Source organism: Myotis yumanensis, unplaced genomic scaffold (assembly GCF_028538775.1).
Source record: "Myotis yumanensis isolate MYYU_CA2020_CCGP unplaced genomic scaffold, mMyoYum1.0.hap1 SCAF_2, whole genome shotgun sequence".
In the NCBI taxonomy this organism is placed as follows: Eukaryota; Metazoa; Chordata; class Mammalia; order Chiroptera; family Vespertilionidae; genus Myotis; species Myotis yumanensis.
In genome coordinates this window covers 185,383,287-185,399,444 of record NW_027223753.1, presented here as the reverse complement: position 1 = coordinate 185,399,444, position 16,158 = coordinate 185,383,287, and the positions used below count along the sequence as shown (strand labels likewise).

Below are 16,158 nucleotides of genomic sequence, written 5' to 3'. Positions count from 1 at the left end.
GGGGGAGGGGGAAGAAGGCCAAAAATTATTCCAAAACCCCCGTATGTTATTACACTTCCTAAGAAATTTGAGGAAGACAGATGAAATATAAATCTCACTGTAGGTGATCTCAGCCATAATTGAAAGTACTTAGTGCACAGTCAGTTCACAATAGGGGCAAATGTCTTTGATCTCTCTTACTGAAAAAATAACTTAAACAGTTATATTTTAACTTGACTCCTGCAAAAGAATAAATAAATAAAAGCATAATTGAATCCCAAGTGGCAACTTGCTTTTCATTGTCCCAAATAAATTAAGGCATAAATAGAATATTTTTAAAAAAAAAGAAAGAGGGAAGGATTTTTAAAAACTATGAACAACAGTTTTCTAACATTTTAGACAGCAGATGTTTGCATTTGAATAAAATCTTTAAAAATCCAAATGTAATTAAATAACATAGCATTGGATTATAACCCAAAATATGAAATAGATATTCATGAGTCCATATGGATGTGTAAATAATTGAATAAATAAATAAATGGAGGTAAAAAAAAAAAAAAACCAAAGCTCCCATGCAGAAGCATTTCAATAATTTATGCAGCTATGCAGCCCTCTCTAGGAGATAGAGCATAAATCTTATCTCAATAGCGTGGGCTACCCATAGTGACTGCTTTCCAAACAGTTCAGTATTGAGAGGGGGAATAAAACATAACTCCACAATGGAGAAACCTTAAAAACACTGCCCCAGCTGCCTTGGCCTATGTAACTCAGTGGTTAGAGCGTCAGCCTGCATACCAGAGGACCACAGGTTCGATTTTCATCCCTGGTGTCTCTCCTTCTCCTTCTCCTTCCCCTTCCCCTTCCCCTTCCCCTTCCCCTTCCCCTTCCCCTTCCCCTCCTCCTCCTCCTCCTCCTCCTCCTCCTCCTCCTTCTTCTCCTTCTCCTTCTTCTCCTTCTCCTTCTCCTTCTTCTCCTTCTTCTCCTTCTCCTTCTCCTCCTTCTCCTTCTCCTCCTTCTCCTTCTCCTCCTTCTCCTTCTCCTCCTTCTCCTTCTCCTCCTTCTTCTCCTTCTCCTCCTTCTCCTCCTCCTCCTTCTCCTTCTCCTCCTTCTCCTTCTCCTCCTTCTCCTCCTTCTCCTTCTCCTTCTTCTCCTTCTCCTTCTTCTCCTTCTCCTCCTTCTCCTCCTTCTCCTCCTTCTCCTCCTCCTCCTCCTCCTCCTCCTCCTCCTCCTCCTCTGTCTTCTTTTTCTTCTTCTTCTTCTTCTTCTTCTTCTTCTTCTTCTTCTTCTTCTTCTTCTTTTCTCTCTCTCTCTCTCTCTCTCTCTCTCTACCTCCTTCTCCCCTCTCTTTAAAAATCAATGAAAATCAATGGATATCCTCAGTGAGGATTAAAAAAACATCAAAATGCTACCCCAGCTAAGTGATCAAAGTCAACATTCAACATCAACAGTGATAAGTCATGTTCATAGCCGGTACCCTCGGTATGATCTGATGAAAATGGTGGTCTTCCTCTCAAAACCATAACCCCAGTCTAATCATGAGAAAAAACATCATAAAAGTTCTAATTGAGGAACATTCCACAAAATACCTAACCAGTATCCCTTTAAACAGTCAAGGTAAACTAAAACATGGAAAGACCGAGATGCTATCATAGTAAGGAGGAGCCCAAGGAAACATGGCCACTAAGCGCAATGCGGTATCCTCGATGGGATACTGTCATACAAAAGGACATTAAGGAAAAACTAAGGAAATCTGAATAAAGTATGGACTTTCATTAATAAAAACGCATTCAAGTGATTCATTAATTATAACAAATGTACCATCCTAATGTAAGATGTTAATAATAGAGGAAACCATACTTTACTCATGTATACTACTTCACACTTTTCTGTAAATCTAAACCAAAAATAGTTTATTTTTAGAAAGGCCAAATTATGTGTTTGTTTAATGAGATGCTCCTGCTGAAAGTGGAGTTTAGAGAAGTTTCAGAACTCTTCTCTCTACATCCCTGGTCCCAGCCTCTGCTCCAGTCCTAGCCTGCCCCTGAAAGACAGAGCAATTTGAAAATCACTGTGGAGAAAAGCTGGAGCATGTTATCATTACAAAATACAAGCCCACTGCAGGCAGCCTGGCAGGACTCAGATGCATGACAGTCCTGCCTTTAGCTGACTGTGTTAGACCATGAGCTCTAGGCAGGCAAAACCACACCTCAATGCACTACCAGTCTGAGCACTGTTGGCACCAAGAGACTCTGCTGGATTATTGCTCCAGCACCGGCCTGAGCAGAGACTGTTGCAAACACAGGATGACAGCTTTCACTGCCAAACTATTGGCCTTCCGTGCCACAGATCTGTAAAACTCACTTCGCCATTAGTCAGGCCCATTCCATGTCTTCCAGTGAGATCAGACAGGATAAATATTTCCAACACGCATGTCTGGCCTCCTGGTGTCGTACAGAGTGATGCTTACACCCCTGACCCCCATCATCCCGCCAAAACCCGCCCCTGGATAGAACTCACAAAACAGGGGGAAACAGGAGTCTTCTAAAGCCAATCAGGCTTGTTTCACATTACTCTCATGTTCAATTGATACATTCTATCACAGATTACTCACCCACAAAACAAATAGGTGCAGCTGAATCAAGTCCTTGTAAGCTCTCTGGAAATGAAAGGTGGCGAATGCATATGAAAAGCTACAGATTGTACTTCCCTTGTTCCAAATGGCAGTACTATCTCGGCAATGAATCACTGTCATGAGCGTGGTGACATCTGTGAGGTCTGGAAAGAATGATTAGAAAAACAGATGAATCACTTGGGAACCCAGGGTTCACACGCACATCATATACTTATATTACAATTTGGAGAGGCATTCATTTAACAAGTGAGCACCTACTATGTCCAGGCAAGTCCTGCTAATGTTCTCATGTAAAAAACTCAATATTTAAGAAAACAAGACACAAGGGGAATTTGGATAATGATAAATGCTGGGATGAAAATAACCTCCTGTAAACGGCTAGGATGAATGGGGCTGGGGGCAAAGCTATGTAGACTGAGTGGGGAAGCAGACTTGATGACCAGGGAAAGCCTTTCCAGGGAGGGAACACTTGGTCTTTCTGTCATTGACCCAAATCTCAAAAACATGGCAGCCACGCAGAGGCTCAGGAGAAGCGTGTTCCAGGGAAGAGGGAATAGCACACCACAAAGGCTCTAAGATGGAACCAAGCCTGGTGTTTTCCAGAAGCAGAACCCTCCTGACAACCCCCAGAGATGGGCAACTATCGTTGAGAAAGGCGACAACTGAGGCTAACGTGGAAATAAACCACGCACACCCAAATCCCCTGCTAGTTTCCAAGCACTACAGAGAGCTGTCTCCTTAGGTAGGACCCTAGGCTCCAATAGAAGTGAGCTCAGGAAATCAGGCCCTGGCATGAGGAACAAGTTCATGAGGCAAAGAGTTGGGCTCCTAGGCTGAGGTCCATAGTCATTATTTCTCCCAGGGAGGACCTGTGGGGCCCAATGGTACCTTACAAACCTCACAAACCTTCTTTGGCTAGTCACTGCCCCATGACCCTGCATTTCCAGCCAAGGCAGCTTTGGTTGGGATTGGGGTAAGGTGAAAGTTAGATTAGAGTCTTGCTCCATGTTCCTACCTTTGAAATATTTAGCATCTACAATATCCTAATAGATAGGTTTTTCCCTTAGGATAATAGGATTCTGGCTGGATTTCCCTCTCTCCCCTCCCCCTTTTTTTTGTTTTTAAATCTTTTGACATCACAATCATATTAACACCAAAAACATATTTATCCTCAAATCCTGTACCCTTATCTTAGCTTATATGTTTTTATTACAAAGTGGGAACAAGGGTGATATTTGAAAAACAATATCTAAATTTCATCTTTAATTTATTTTTTCTTCTAATTTTAGGCCCCTTTATCAAATTTACCACCTTAGGTTCTGCATACTGATACTATCACTCTGCTCCAAAGCCTGGATCCTCCATCCCAGTCCATTGCTACCTCCCCAATTGCTTTATTTCAAAGGGCTCCATTATCAGAACTTGGGTAGAGAACACTGCAGAAAAAGGACAATGAAATGAGTACAGCTGCTAATCAAAATGCCACAGACTGTCAAGTCCACATCTACATATCTATTCATAAGAATAAACAGCACAGTAGAACAAATAAATAAGTAAAACATTAGCCATAGAAACATTCTTTTCTGGAAATGTCTATATATTTTGAATGAAATGAATTGCACCATCTTCTTTCATCCATCAATGCCCCCTTTCATTCAGCTCACACCTATTGTGCACTACAATGGATACAGCAGTCCCAGAAATGACAAAAACACAGTCTGTGACCTCAAGAACCTCATCCTCTCACAGGGAAGATGGATGATAAACAAAATAATTGCAAACCCAATGATTCTAATATCATGCTGTATATGAAATCCATTAATATAAAAGTGATGTAAACAAACACAGACTCAATTGTTATGAAAGATCCCAAGCAGAGGCTAAGAGTTTCCTGGTATCTCCTTGTCCCTAGGCTCTGTTGATTAGCAACATGAAGATCACTTCTGGATAAACCAAATGAAGGTTATTTTCAACCTCTTTGGTATGTCAAAGGGTATTGTTAATAAGCAACACATGGACCCTGAATTAACAAATTAGAGACAGCCGAGGAGACAATTTCCAATAAGGAAGGGCAGAGGATGCCTAGAGAATACTGCTTGCCAGCCATAACCCATGTGGAACCACCACCATGCCCTGGCAGTGAGTAGCGCAGTACATCCTAACAGGCTCCCAGACATCTGCAGGGAGCACGTACCACCAGAATGAGCTCCAGCACCAGGCCTCCTCACTAGCCCACTGGGATCCAGCATCCTAGGATTCAGCTCCAAGACTCCACAGTGAGTGCAAGCCAGGAGGAACCCTATGCCCCACTTCTGACCTGGATGCCAGAACTGTGCTGATAGCCTGACCCAGAGCCACCCGGTGCCTGCTCCACCCTGAACCCTGGGACCTGATGCCGAGGTGACCTGGAGCAACCCAGAGCACACCCTCCTCTGAGCCACAGGAGAACAGGGACTGTGTGAACCAGAGAAACTGATGCCCACTCTACTCCAGCCCCCTGGACAGCCCTGCTGGGGTGACCCAGAGCAATCCATGCCCACTTCACCCAGGCCCAGGAGTGGTGACCCAGAGCAACCCAGTGCACGCATCACTCAGGGCCACAAGGAAGTTCTGACTAAACGACCCAGAGCAACCCATGCTCATTCCACCCCAGACCCCAGGCCAGTCCTGCCAGGGCTATCTAGAGCAACCTAACACGCACCTCACTCAGGGTGACAGGAGAGCACAGACAGTGACCCAGGGCAACCTGCCCCCCGACACACACACTGAGGAGGGGTAAATGGAGCAACCCAGTGCGTGTCTCAGTCCAGACTATAAGAAAGTGAGGACTGTGCGACCCAGAGCAACCTGCACCTGCTTCTCCCCAGGCCCTGGGATAGTCCTGCAAGGGCTACCTGGAGCAACCCGGCACACACCACACTCCGGGCCACAGGAGAGCACTGCCCGGGCTACGTGGAGCAAGTTGGTGTGCCCAACCAGGGGCCACAGGACTGCGCTGCAAGTGCACTGTCAGATGGAGCTAAGTTGCCACCCTGCCATGGGTACTGGGGCCGTACAGCGAATTGCATGCCAGAGAACTCTGGGTCCTCACAGGGAGTCACACACCAGAGCAACTGTGCATGCGCTCCCACCATCCTGAGCATCTTAAACAACTGAGGGTCCAGATTCATGGGAGAAAAGGATACAACTCAGAGCAAAGACAATAAAGGCATGAGACTCAAGGCAGACCCAACCTCTGGGCTAACGATTTCCAGGCCATTGCCCTGATAGGATCTTCAACCTCTCAAACCCCAAGCAGGGTGCCAAGGGCCAGAAAGAGACAGCAAAAGTGGGGAGACAAAGAAACAACCCCTAAGGTATATATATATATAAAAAAAGGAGGAAGTGGCAGAAAAGGAACTAAATAAAACAAAGGCATACAATATGTCAGAAAAAGAATACAGAGTAAGGGTTATACAGTTCATAAACCGGATGGATAAGAAAATCAACAATTTATGTAAGAATCAAGAGGAAATTAATAATGATATAGTTACAATATAAAACACAATAGAAGGTTTCAACAGTAGACCAGAGGAAGCAAAGGACAGAATTAGTGAGGTAGAAGACAGGGCAGGAAAAAAAACCCAAACATCCAATCTGAACAGCAATTGTAGAAAAAAATAGAAAGCAGGAGGAGAGCCTAAGGGAGTTTTGAGACAACATTAAATGAAGTAACATACGTATAATAGGGGTGCCAGAAGGACAAAAAGAAATAATAACAGAAAACTTCCCTGATTTGGAAAGAAAAATTTCACACAAACATAGAGAGTCCCAAACAAGATGAACCCTAAAAGACCCACACCAACACATGTCATAATTACAATGACAAACGTTAATGACAAAGAGAGAATCTTAAAGGCTGCAAAAGAGAGACAGCAAGTTACCTACAAAGGATCTCCCATTTAATTATCAAATGATTTCTCAACCAAAAAACATCAGGCCAAAAGGGAATGGAATGAAGTATACAAAGTAATGCAAAGCAAGGGACTGAATCCAAGAATACTCTATCTAGCAAGGCTATTATTCAAAATTGAAGAGGAAACCAGGAACTTCACAGACAAAAAAAAAAGACTAAGGGAGTTTATCACTACCAAGCTAGCAATGCAAGAAATGCTAAAGGGACTGTTGTAAAAAGAAGAAATAGAAAGGGAAGAAGGAACACAGGCATAAAGAATAAAAATGGCTACAAACAAGAACCTATCAATAATACCATTAAATGTAAATGGACTAAATGCTCCAATCAAAAGAAACAGAGTGGCTGAATGGATAAAAAAACATGACCCGTATCTATGCTGTCTATAAGAGACCCACCTCAGAACAAGGGACTCAAACAGACTGAAAGTGAAGGGATGGAAAAATATTTTCCAGGCAAATGGAAATGAAGAAAATGCTGGGGTAACAATACTTATATCTGACAAAATAGACCTCAAAGTGAAGGCCATAATAAGAGATAAGGAAGGCCACTTCATAATACTAAAGGGATCGATACAACAAAAGGATATAACTCTGATAAACATATATGCACCTAATGCAGGAGCACCCAAATACATAAAAAAAAAACAACTTCTAGAAGATATCAAGGGAGAGATCGACAGCAATACAATCATAGTAGGGGACTTTAATACCCCATTGACATCACTGGATAAATTCTCTAGACAAAAAAATCAGCAAAGAAACAGAAATCCTAAACGACTCACTAGATCAGATGAACTTAATTGACATCTTCAGAACATTCCACCCCAAAGCTACAGAACATACATTCTTCCCAAGTGCACATGGGACATTTTCAAAGATAGACCACATATTGGGACACAGGCAAAGTCTCTTCAAATTCAAGAAGATTGAAATCATATCAAGCATCTTCTTAGATCACAATGGCATAATATTAGAAATAAACTACAACAAAAACAATCAAAAAAATTAAACACCTGGAGGCTAAATAGCATCTTATTAAACAATGATTGGGTTATCAAGGAGATCAAAGAATAAATAAAAAACATCCTGGAAACAAATGACAATGAAAGCACAACAACCCAAAATCTATGGGACACAGTGAAAGCATTCCTGAGAGGGAAGTTTATACCATTACAGGCCTACCTCAAAAAATAAGAAAAAAATGGTAATAAATTATCTAACTCTACAACTTAAATAATTAGAAAGAGAGCAATAAGAAAAGTCCAGAGTGAGCAGAAGGAATGAAATAATAAAGATCAGAGTGGAAATAAATGACATAGAGACCAAAAAAAAAAAAAAAAAAAAAAAAAAAAAAAAACAGTACAAAAGATCAATGATACCAAGAGCTGGTTCTTTGAAAGGATAAACAAGATTGATGAACCTCTAGCCAGGCTCACCAAGAAGCAAAGAAAGTGGACCCAAATAAACAGAGTCAGAAATGAAAGAGGCGAAATAACAACAGACCCCACAGAAATACAAAGGATTGTGAAAAAAAAAAAAATACCATGAGCAACTCTGTTCCAACAAACTGGTCAACCTACAAGAAATGGACATATTCCTAGAAAAATACGACCTCCCAAAACTCAATCAGGAAGAATTAAAAAACCTGAATAGGACGATAACTATGGAGGAAATTGAAGCAGTCATCAAAAAGCTTCCAGCATACAAAAGCCTTGGGCCAGATGGCCTCACAGGGGAGTTTTACCACACATTCAAAGAAGAACTAATACCTATTCTCCAAAGACTATTCAAAAAATTTAAGAGGAAGGAACACTTCCAAGCTCTTTCTATGAAGCCAGCATTAGCCTAATCCCAAAACCAGATAAAGACACTATAAAGAAAGAGAATTACAGGTCAATATCTCTGATGAACATATATCCTAAAATCCTCAACAAAATCCTAACAAATCAGATCCAGCATTATATTAGAAAGATCATACACCATGACCAAGTGGGATTTATTCTGGGGATGCAAAGATGATACAATATCTGCAAATCAATAAATATGATACATCAGATAAACAAATTGAGAGATAAAAATCATATAATCATATAAATTGATGCAGAAAATGCATTTGACAAAATCCAACACCCTTTCTTGATAAAAAACTTTCATCAAAGTGAGAATAGAGGGATCATACCTCAACATAATAAAAGCCTTACATTACTAACCTATAAGCCAACATCATACTCAATGGGCAAAAACTAAAACCATTTCCCTTAAGAACAGGAACAAGACAGGAATGCCCACTCTTACCACTCCTGTGCTAGCCATAGTGATCAGACAACAAGAAGAAATAAAAGGTATCCAAATTGGAGAAGAAGTAAAACTGTCACTATTCGCAGGTTACATGATATTAAACATAGAAAACCCTAAAGACTCCATAAAAAAACTACTAGATTTAATAAATGAATTTGGCAATGTAGCAGGATACAAAATTAACACCCAGAAATCTATGGCTTTTTTATACACCAATAATGAACTCACAGAAAGAGAAACAAACAAAAAATCCCACTTACCATTGCACCAAAAAAATTAAGATACCTAGGAATAAACTTAACTAAGGAGGTAAAAGACCTATACTTGGAAAACTACAGGACATTGAAAAAAGAGATAGAGGAAGACGTAAACAATTGGAAGAACATACCATTTTCATGGGTTGGTAGAATCAACATCATTAAAATGTCCATACTACCCAAAGCAATTTATAGATTTAATGCAATCCTTATTAAAATACTAATGGCTCCCTAAATCAATAAAGTATGTAAAAGTTTAAAAAAATAAAAATAAAATACTAATGGCATTTTTTACAGACCCAGAACAAACTTTCCAAAAATCCATATGGAATAAAAAAAGACCCCAAATCGCCTCAGCAATCTTGAAAAAGAACAAAGTTGGAGGGATCACAATTCCAGATATCAAGCTATATTCCAAACCACGGTTCTCAAAACTGCCTGGTACTGGCACAAGAACAGACATATAGACCAATGGAACAGAACAGAGAACCCAGAAATCAACCCAAGTCATTATGCTCAATTAATATTTGACAAAGGAGGCAAGACCATACAATGGAGTCAAGACAGTCTCTTCAATAAATGGTGTTGGGAAAACATGCAAAAAAATTGAAACTAGACCACCAACTTACACCATACAAAAAAATACACTCAAAATGGATAAAGGACTTAAAACGTAAGATGGGAGACCATAAAAAGTCTTAGAAGAATCCACAGGCAGCAAAATATCAGACATATGTCATAGCAATATCTTTACCGATATAGCTCGTAGGGCAATGGAAACTAAGGAGAAAATAAACAAATGAGACTACATCAAAATAAAAAGCTTCTGCACAGCAAAAGAAACCATCAACAAAACAACAAGAAAGCCCACTACATGGGAGAAAATATTTGCCAATGTTATCTCCAATAAGGCTTTAATCTCCAAAATTTACAGAGAACTCATACAACTTAACAAAAAGAAGATAAACAATCCAATCAAAAATGGGCAAAGGACCTAAACAGACACTTTTTGAAAGTGGACATACAGAAAGCCAAGAGACATATGAAAACATGCTCAAAGTCACTAATCATCTGAGAGATGCAAATCAAAACAACAATGAGGTACCATCTCACACCTGTCAGAATGGCTATCATCAACAAATCAACAAACGACAAGTGCTGGCAAGGATGTGGAGAAAAGGGAACCCTCGTGCACTGCTGGTAGGAATGCAGATTGGTGCAGCCACTGTGGAGAACAGTATGGAGTTTCCTCAAAAAACTAAAAATAGAACTCCCATTTGACCCAGTGATCCCACTTCTAGGAATATATCCCAAGAAACCAGAAACACCAATCAGAAAGGATATATGCACCCCTATGTTCACAGCAGCACAATTTACCATAGCTAAGATTTGGAAACAGCCTAAATGCCCATCAGCAGATGAATGGATTAAGAAACAGTGGTACATCTACACTATGGAATACTATGCTGCTGTAAAAAAGAAAGAACTCCTACCATTTGCAGCAGCATGGATGGACCTGGAGAGCATTATGCTTAGTCAGAGAAAGATAAATATCACAAGATCTCACTCATTTGTGGAATATAATGAACAACATAAACTGGTGAACAAAATAGAACCAGAGACAGAGAAGCATCGAACAGACCATTAAACTTTAGTGGGAAGGCAGGGGTGGGTGGGTGGCAAGGGGAGGGTAAGAGATCAACCAAGGGACTTGTATGCATGCATATAAGCATAACCAATGGACACAGACACTAGGGGTGAAGACATTTGCTGGGAGGTGGGGGTGGCCGGGGAGAGGTCAATGGGGGAAAAGGAGACATATGTAATACTATATGTAATACTTTAAAGAATAAAGAATTTTTAAAAAAGTAACACACCAAAACTTGTATAAAGACCTGACAGATTTTAGCACCCTGACTTTTCCTTCTGTTGCTCCCTCTTTGACTTCCTCCTCTCTCTGCAATTGTGTCTCCCTCCCTTTCCACTGTTTTCCTTTCCTTATTGCCTTTCCTTATTCCTTATTTCTTATTCCCTTTCCCCCAAATGTACGGCCTGTGAAAGCCTACTTTGAACAAAACCACTGTTGAATCCTGAACTTTGATTTTCTTGCTCTTGATATAAAGTTTGTCAGTTTATACCAGTGATGGCGAACCTTTTGAGCTCGGCGTGTCAGCATTTTGAAAAACCCTAACTTAACTCTGGTGCCTTGTCACATATAGAAATTTTTTGATATTTGCAACCATAGTAAAACAAAGACTTATATTTTTGATATTTATTTTATATATTTAAATGCCATTTAACAAAGAAAAACCAACCAAAAAAATGAGTTTGCGTGTCACCTCTGACACGCGTGTCATAGGTTTGCCATCACTGGTTTATACCCTTAGAAGTCTCTCTTTCTCTCAACAAAAGAACCGACTAAACGAAATTATTTTTATTTCCCTGTTGCTCTTGGCTGATTTTCTTGTGTACATCAGAGGCTTTAAAAATGTTCCCAACTCTAGATCCAAGAAGCTCAAAAAATGATTGAGGCCAAAATAAAATATTCCCCTCCTTCAAAGGGGAGCGCAGGATCACAGGCCTCACCAACTATTGGGGAAGGAATCCGGGATTCTGGAGCCCGAACCAGCAAGACTTCCATGGTCAGCACAAGCTTCTGCTCTGTCTGCCCCTGACGTCACCGAGGCCCTCAGTTAGCAGGTTAGCTCCAGGATGGTCATAATGACTGGCAAATACCATTGCACTCCCAGATACACATCCGGGCCTCCTCAGACCCGCCCAGGACCCCTGCCCCAACCTATTCACAATCAAGAGTAAAGGCTTGGCCCAGTAGAGGGTTGCCAGCATCCTGCCCTAACACTCTCAACCCAGGACATAACCACACTCCACCTTAATTTCCTCTTCCGAAAAATAAGGGAGTTCAACTGATTGTCTATGTTACACTCCGACTGCAATGATATCAAATCATTGATCCCTAAGGATAAGGACAAGAAAGGAATATAGCAATCTGAAAAAAAAAAGTTTATTTGTTAGAAGGGTGGAGTCTCAGGTTTCATTTTTCTGGTGATAGATGTCTCAAAATTCTGGATTCAGGCTTCCTGGAATGGCCTTATGATCTCACTGGGCCTCAATTACCTCATCTATAAGATGGGGATGATCACATTAACTTTCAAAACAACCTTGTGGTCAATGTGCTCATGTTGTAAAATGCTTGGCGTAGTGTCAACACAGTAAACGCCATATAAGTGTTGATTAAATAAGCAAATCATTTTATTCTGTAGCTGCAATGTTTGTAGCATACATTCAAAATTTAAGAAACGTTCACAACAGAGGGGAAAAAAAGAACTGTGACGCTATGAAACTTGTATATCACATACACTGTTGTTTAATAACCCAGCACTAAAACATCTGGGGTCCAGACTCCACAGTGCACTGTGAATTTAGGGAAACTAACACATTGTAATGCATTCCCACTGCAACATAAGATAACAATTTGCATGATTCCTTTTCTAATCAGAAATGCCACAGTTGCTCATGGGAAACTTAGGTTAGGAGTTTCTCATTTTAACCCTGCAACTACGTTGAACCACACCCGGCAGGAGAATACATTTTATTTTGTGGCGCCAAGACTTAAAGGATCGTAAACTTAAAACCAGGCCTAGCGCAGCTGCACTTCTTTAGTGAAAACAATGACCCAGACTAATGGGAAGCTTAAAGGGCCGTATCTTACTATCTTACGTGCTGAGTCCCCCGGCGTGAATCCTCAGTAAACACCTAGAGTGGAGAGGACATTGCTACACCCACCTGCTAGCTGGATCAAAACTGCTTTTGCTTACTAAATGGGTGCCACATCCTGAACTCACACATAATTCAGACAGGTTGCTACTGCACTGCTAAAGGAGACAAAGTATTCCAGTTTTCCTTAGATATTAAAGGGAGGAAACTATCAAAACCCCCTTACCTGTTTCTCCCTCTGGAGAGCTAACCCCCACCATACCTCTACATACAAATTAAAAGAGTTCACAAGCGCATTTTAGAATAATAATGTATTAGAACTTTCCTGATGGAGATAAGAGTCGCTAAACACAGTCTAGTGATGGCGTTTCACCTTCCTCTTTAAAAGTGCATTTCAGCTTTGGGGAGAGATGCAGACCTTGCTTCGTGAGAAAACTAAAGCTTGCAATGCAATCATTACCATTAAAATGTTATTAAAACCCAACAAGAAAATTTTTAAAAATACATTTTTTATTGATTTCAGAGAGGAAGGGAGAGGGAGAGAGAAATAGGAACATCAATGATGAGAGAGAATCATTGATCGACTGCCTCCTGCATACCCCCTACTGGGGATTGAGCCCGAAACCCCAGGGCATAGAATGGAATCTAATGGTGTCCTCCTGGTTCATAGGTCTACACTCAACCACTGAGTCACACTGGCCGGCCTGACAAGCAATTTTATGAAAGAATGGCGGTGATGTCCGCAAAACCATGGGAAGGCACTTTTTATGTGTATTTTACCACAATGAAAACAAAGTCACTTTTTAAAAAACCTGTAAGAGTGAAAGATGAATGGATTTTATAACAAACAATTTTTTATTAAGAAACACACACACAGCCTTGGCCAGTGTGGCTCAGGTGGTGGAGTGTCTCACATTCACCTGCAGGTCAGCAGGTGTAATTGACTATCCAGGCACATGCCTGGGTTTCAGGTTTCCGGCTCCATCCTCAGTAGGGGGCGTGCAGGAGGCAGCTGATAGATGTTTCTCTCTCTCTCTCTCAAATCAATAAAAACATATATATATATATATACATATACATATGTATATATATATATACATATACATATATACATATATATATGAAAAGAAACACACACTTAGTCAACTTTCAAGTAACACAGTCCCCACCAAACCTAAATGAGCATCATGGTCAATAAATATTCTGACACCAGGGACAAATATGGTAAATATTTGTCCCTGTTGTCCCTTAACTACTCACACTTTTTGTATGGATTGTGAATTATACTAGATCCTGAGAAGACCAATTGGGAGCTCAAACAACGAGTTAAAAGGTTCCCAAACAACACTTGAGTTTGTACTAAGGCTGAGTCCAAACTCAAGCTAAAAGCCTGTGTACAAATTCACTTGTATGTATGTGACAAAACATTGACTCCTTAAAGAGATCCTGATTCAGAGAGGCAGTGTGTAAATATGGGGTCTGTTAACCATGCATGCTTTCCCCTCTTCATTCTTCAGGCTCTCATTGCACACCATGAACTAGCTAGCCCGTTTCACAATGCACGGAGGTCTCCGGAGGCCCTGCGAAGGCCCACAGAGGGTTATCTAAACCGAAATTGGCAGGCCTGGCAGATAAGGTTAACGGAACTCGCCACTCTGGGGAAAGACGTAGGGGGGATCAAATGCAGAAACCCTGATGGTCCTTAGGAATGGACTTGCATTTAGCACTTCAGAGAGGAAGGAAAGGCGGCAACGACCCTAGGTTAAGAGAAGGTGCAAGTAAACATAGGCTTGGCGGCAGCCCTGGACGGATTCTACAAGGCCAGTTCTGGAGGGCGTTACGAAATCCCGTCAAAACTTGGAGCCCCGCGCTCCCGCAGCTGAGACCGGGATGCCAAATAACTTTGAGTTGGAGCGAGAAAAACGGGCCCCGCTCCAGGGCCCCGTGTCCCCTGTCCCGTGCTCCGCCTCGGCGTCATCACCTCCTGGCGCCACGGCGAGCAGCTGGGTGGCCGCACGCCCAGGACTGTGTGTCTTGCAGGCTGGGCGCTCAGCCTGGGGACGCAGCACTTCCCAGCGCGCCCGCCACCCCTGTCACCCCACAGCAGAGGACCTGGGGGCGCCAGACACTGCGAAGGGTGGTGGGAGACGTTGGGGGGGTGGGGGAGTGTGCATCCAGCAGAGGGTGGCCCCAATCTAGGCCCGGAGCCAGCGTGGCTCTGCGCTCCCGCAGCCGCCCGCCCCGGCGAAAGTGCGCGCCCAAGTTGCCGGCGTCCGCTCCGCAGGAACTGGACGGGCCGGCGCGCACGGGAGGCCCCGATGGCCTCCGGGGAGGCGGGTCCCGCGAAGCCGCACGGCGCTGGCGCCCGCCGCTGCGGCCGCTGCCAAGGTCCCATCCAAGTTCAAGGTCCCGAGGTGGCCGGGAGGAGGGACGGAGGGCGAGGCCCGCGGAAACCAGGCTCCCGCGGGAGCTCTGCGCGCTCGGGCCGCGGCGCAGCTCCTACCTGGAGGACCAGGAGGTCGGGCGTGGGCATCTGTGTGGGGGCGGCTGAATCTCGGGGCTCCGGAGCAGCTGGCACCGCTGGAGACGCCGGACGAGGGAAGGAGGAAGGGCCTGCACTGGGACCTGGTTCCGCGGCCGCCCGGAACTCACCACCCGGATTCGCCCGGGCAGGGGTGGGGCGAGGCGGTTCTCAGTCCGGGTGCCTCGTAGTGCGGGCTGTCACCCCCACGGAGCTGGCAGGCTCAGGTCACCCGGCCTCTGACCCGGTCCTGGTTTTCTAGTCTCTCTTTTCCCAACCTTCCATTAAGTCAACAGCATCAATCTAGGGGGATGCTAATTAGCTTTAGTATCATTAAGTTCAGGTACTCTTGAGCCGCCATGCGCCACGGCACTGTTCTAGGAGCTTGGCTTTTATTATCAAATCCTCATCTATTGCAGCTAGTAGGTACCGTTAGCCCATTTTACATGTAGGGACACCGCTGATCACAAAGGTGAAATGACTTGCCTGAGGTGACAATTTTAAAGGAGGGGCTTTACTTGTAAGCCTTCTTCCAACGCCTAGAGTAGGCGTTATGGCTGATTTACAGATAAGTAAACCAGAAAAGTGAAGCAAGCAGCCTAAGGTCACCCAATTTACAATGCAGGAGAATGGACTTTGTGTCTTGGTGTCTTTTAAAGCTCCAGCTAGGTATAATTCAGAAACCTTAGCATAAAATCACAAATCGAGAGTAAAACATGGAAAATCCCCGTTGCACCCATGGAACAGCCCAAATACAGCAAGTTTGATGTTTTTAGTCTGCT

At 42.8% G+C, this 16,158-nt stretch overlaps 1 protein-coding gene across 1 annotated transcript in view; it reads right to left on the bottom strand.

The window, feature by feature from the left end:
* Positions 1–15,460, bottom strand: part of PLD1 (phospholipase D1) — a 199,049-nt gene extending 183,589 nt beyond the window's left edge. Inside the window, exons 1-2 of the mRNA XM_070406795.1 lie at positions 15,359–15,460; positions 2,591–2,754 (exon numbers count right to left, since the gene is read on the bottom strand). The gene's annotated coding sequence lies outside the window, so the exon portion shown is untranslated. The remainder of the gene's footprint in view (positions 1–2,590; positions 2,755–15,358) is intronic.
* Between the last annotated feature and the right edge of the window lie 698 nt (positions 15,461–16,158).